Raw genomic sequence first — 5,120 nt, 5'->3', positions numbered from 1 at the left:
GGGGGGGGAGACTTTTAATGACTGCTTCTTTTTACTTAGGGGTTATAGGCCTATTTAAATTGTTTATTGGTTCTTGATTTAACCATAGTAAGTAGTATCTATTGAAGAATTGTCCTATTTATTTATTTATTTATTTATTTATTTATTTTAGATTTTCCAGTTTTGTGGAATACAGGCTTTTGAAGTATGGCCTAATGATTCTTTAGATTTATGTTCCCCTTTTGTTTCTGATTTTGTTAATTTCGATATTCTCTCTTTGTCTTTTACCTCGTTAGGGTAAGGGTTTGTCTATCTTGTTGATTTTCTCAAAGAACCAGCACTTTGTTTTATTGATTCTTTGTATTGTTTTCTTTGTTTCTATTTTATTGATTTCAGCCCTTATTTTAATTATTTCCTGCCATCTACTTCTCTTCAGTGTGATGGTTCTTTTTGATCTAGAGCTTTAAGTATATTGTTAGGTCACTAGTATGAAGTCTCTCCATATTCTTCATGAAGGTGATTAGTGCTATGAACCTTCATCTTAGCACTGCTTTCATTGTGGCCCATGAATTTGGGTACGTTATGCATTCATTTTCATTGAATTTTAGGAAGTCTTTAATTTCTTTCTGTGTTTCTTCCTTGACCCAGTGGTAACTCAGTAGAGAGTTGTTCGGTTTCCACAAGTTTGTAGGCTTTTTGTTGTTGTTGAAATCCAGCTTTAGTCCACGGTGGTCTGATAAGGTACATGGGGTTATTTTAATTTTCTTGTATCTGTTGGGACTTGCTTTGTGCCTGAACATTCCATGAGGTGCTGAGAAGAAGATATATTCTTTTGTGTTTGGGTGAAATGTTCTGTAGATATCTTAGGTCCATTTGAGTCATAACATCTGTTACCTCCCTTATTTCTCTGTTTAGTTTTTGTCTGGATGACTTGTCCAATGGAGTATTGAAGTCTCTCACAATTAATGTTTGAGGTTCGATGTGCAATTTGAGCTTTTGTAATGTTTCTTTTACAAATGTGGGTGCCCTTGCATTTGAGGCATAGATGTTAAGTATTGTAATATCCTCTTGGTAGACTTTTCATTTGATAATTATGAAATGTCCATATCCATCTCTTTTGATTAATTTTGGTTGGAAGTCTATTAGATGTCAGGATAGCTACACCAGCTTGCTTCTTAAGTCCATTTGATTGGAAAAAATTTTTTTTCCAATTCTTTACTCTGAGGTAATGTCTATTTTTGGTATTGAGGTGTTTTTCTTTTATGCAACAGAAGGGTGAATCCTGTTTTCATATCCATTTTGTTACCCTGTGTCTTTTTATTGGGGAATTGAGTCATAGATTAATGACCAATGGTTGTCAATTCCTGTTTTATTGTTGTTGTTGCTGCTGTTGCTGTTACTGCTGGTGGTGGTGGTGGTGGTGGTGGTGGTTGTGTGTGTGTGTCACTTCTTTGGGTTTTGCTGATATGAGATTATTTATTGCTTATGTTTTGGTGGGTATAGTTAACCTCCGTGGGTTGGAATTTTCCTTCTAGTATCTTTTTTCTTTGTTTTGTATCTTTAGTGTTTTGATTATTATGAGTACTTTTTTCTAGTCCTATTTGGTGTTCAGTAAGCTTCTTTTTAAAAGTATTTTCTAGGATTTATTTTATTTATTTATTATGCATACAGTGTTCTTTCTACCTGCATGTACCTGCACACCAGAAAAGGACATCAGATCTCGTTACAGATGGTTGTAAGCCACCATATGGTTGCTGGGAATTGAACTCAGGACTTCCAGAGTAATAGTCAGTGCTCTTAACTACTGAGCCATCTCTCCAGCCCCCTCTGTAAGCTTCTTGTGCCTTTATAGGCATGTCCCTATTTAGGTTAGGAAAATTTTCTTCTATGATTTTGTTAAAGATATTTTCTGGGTCTTTGAGCTGGTTTTCTTTTCCTTCTTCTATTTGCATTTATCTTAGGCTTGATCTTTCCATAGTGTCCCAGATTTACTGGATGGTTTGTATTAGGAATTTTTTAGATTTAGCATTTTCTCTGACCAGTGAATCTAATTCTTCTATCATATCTTCAATTCCTGAGAGTCTCTCTTACATCTCTTGTATTTTATTACAGTGTTTTGGGTTTTTTTTTTTCTCTGTAGCTTTGGTGCCTGTCCTGGAACTAGCTCTTGTAGACCAGGCTGGCCTTGAACTCACAGAGATCAGTTTGCCTCTGCCTCCCAAGCACAGGGATTAAAGGCTTAAGCCACCATTGCCTGGATCTCTTGTATTCTGATGTTGCAGCCTGCCTCTGTAGTTCCTGTTCATTTACCCTGATTTTCTTGTGACTTTCAGACAAAGAACTTTCTTTCTTCTTTCTCCTTGTTGGAGTAGGTGTGGCCTTTCACTGTGCGGGCGGGCTTTGAGGTCTCATATGTTTAAGTTATGCCCAGTGTGATTGACAGCTCACCTTCTGTTGCCTGCAGATCAAGATGTAAATCTTTCAGCTCCTTCTCCAGCACCACGCCTGCCTGCACGCCACCCGCCATGATGATAATGGACTGAATCTCTGAACTGTAAGATAGCCACAATTAAAAATTTTACTTTATAAGAATTGCCATGTGTTGGAGACTGTAGACCATTGGACCCTGAATTTTCTGTAAACAACTTGTTTTCCTCTGCTCTGAGCAGCCTGCAGCTACTCTAAGCACGAGACCCTGATGGCAGGGAAGTGGTTTCTAGTGAAGCCTGCATCTGAAAGATCTCGAGAGCTGGAGCGTGGCCAGAGCCCTAGATAAGCTGACAATAAAGGGGGCATTCTTGGGAAACTTAAGGATGACCCGTGTCTCTGTCTCTGTGTGTCTCTGTCAATCCCCAGGCCCTTGCCTGGCTTGTGAACCGACCGGTAGTGCAGGCGCTACAGCCATGGTCATGATGTCTCTTCACAGCAATAGAAACCCTAAGACAGAAGTTGAAACCAAGACTGGAGTATTGCTGTGATAGGCCTAACCGTGCCTTTGTTTGAAGGAATATGAACTTTGTGTCTATGGATTAGAAAAGCAGTTGAACACTTTAAATAGGGCTTAATGGGTCATACTAGTAGTAACCTGGAAGACAGTGGTGCTGAGAGTGACTTGAACTGTGGATGCCTGGCTCAAGAGGTTTCAGAGTAGAAGAATGTTAGTACATTGCCTAGAGACCAGTCTTGTGGTATTTTGGTGAAGATTATGGCTGCTTTCTGCCCTTGTCAGAAGAGTTGGCCTGAAGCTAAAGTGAAGAGATTTGAATTAATTCTGCTGGCAGAGGAAATCTTAAAACAGCCTCGTGTAGGCTCTGTTGTGTGGCTAGTAGTGTTAATGCTAATGGAGATTTATAATGAAAGCAAGCAAGTAGCAGACCGTGGCAGCTTTGGTCACGTGGTTCTGGCTTAAGAGTCAAGGAAAGAAGAAAGGGGTTATGGAATCTTCCTCGGGGACTAAGGAAAGGTCCTGAGGCCAGGCATGTGTTAGGGGTGTCCCTGCATGGAAGCCCAGAGAGGCCATTGTGTGAAGCTGTGAAGATGAAGCCCAGATTGCCTTGGAGAACCCAAAATTTTGGAGATGCCAGAGTAAAGGGAGACCTGCCAAGGAAAGCTGCTAACAGGAAGTGGAAACATCCCAAGAGAGAGAAGTGTGCTGTAGTCAACAGAGCTGGAAGGATAGGGAATCTGAAGAGTGTTTTGACTTTAGAAACAGAGATAGAGTTTGGAGTTTGCCCAGCTGGTTTTCAGTCTTGCTTTGGTCCAGTATTTCCTCACTATGCTCCCTTCCCTACATTTTGGAATGGTAATGTATAAATCCTGTGCCATATGTTGGAAGTATGTGGTCTGTCCTTTTGTTTTGACTTTATAGGGGATTACAGTTAAGAGACTGAATGAACCTCAGACGAGACTTTAAACTGTGTACTTGTAAATACTGTTGAGACTGTGATAGACTATGGGGACTTTTGAAGTTGGACTAAATGAATTTTTCATTATATCATGTTTACAAGCCTTTGGGGGCCAGGTGATGTAGAAGAGTCATCTGTCTATGTGTTACTTTCATTGGTTAATAAAGAAACTGCCTTGGCCCTTTAATAGGACAGAAAGTTAGGTAGGCTGAGTAGACAGAACAGAATTCTGGGAGAAAGAAGCAGATTCAGAGTGTCGCCATGCCTCTCCTCTCCAAGATGGAGGCAGGTTAAGATCCTTCCTGGTAATCCACCACCTCGTGGTGCTACATTCATTAATAGAAATGGGTTAATCAAGATATGAGAATTAGCCAGTAAGAAGCTAGAGCTAAGGGGCCAAGCAGTGTTTAAAAGAATGCAGTTTCTGTGTAATTATTTCAGGGCATAAGCTAGCCGGTGGCTGGGACCCAGGGAGCAGGCTGTAGCCCGCAGTTCCATCTATAGCCAGAAAGTGGGATATGGTGGTTTGAATAGGAATGGCACCATGGGCTCATGTGTTTGAATGGTTAGCCTATAGAGAGTGGCACTATTGTTGAAGGAAGTGTGGCACTGTGCGGTCAGACTTTGGGGTCTCATATGCTCAAGCTATACCCAGTGTGGTAAACAGTTCACTTCCTGCTGCCTTTGGATCTACATTTAGAACTCTCAGCTCCTTCTCCAGCATCATGTCTGCTTTCATGCCACCCTCCACCTCTGAACTGTAAGATAGCCCAATTAAATGTTTTCTTTTATTAGAGTTGCTGCGATCAATAGCAACTTCACAGCGATAGAACCCTAACTAAGACATAGATGGATAAATACATCAGAGCCAATAGATATCCCACCCCAGCCCATGTATCCAAACAGGAAACAACATTTTCTGAAGGGTTTTAGCAACAGGAGACAAGAGGCCATTGTGAGATGACTCTAAGGGGCAGAGGAGCCCTCAGGCTGTATTGGGTTATGGGTAGGAACCATGGATGTGTTGAAATAGGAGCGGCGGGGCTGCGTCCCCAACACCCTGGCCGCTTGGCTAGCTTATGCCCGAAATAACAACACACAAACTGTATTCATTTAAGAACTGCTTGGCCCATGAACTCTAGCCCTTACAGGCTAATTCTCACACCTGGACTAGCCCATTTCTAATGATGTGTGTAAGCACCCCAAGGTGCGCTTACCGGGAAGAGTCTAGCCTAC

Source organism: Alexandromys fortis, unplaced genomic scaffold, assembly GCF_014885135.2.
Source record: "Alexandromys fortis isolate MF-2015 unplaced genomic scaffold, M_Fortis_MF-2015_v1.1 scaffold_175, whole genome shotgun sequence".
Classification (NCBI taxonomy): Eukaryota; Metazoa; Chordata; class Mammalia; order Rodentia; family Cricetidae; genus Alexandromys; species Alexandromys fortis.
This window is presented reverse-complemented; position numbering follows the sequence as displayed.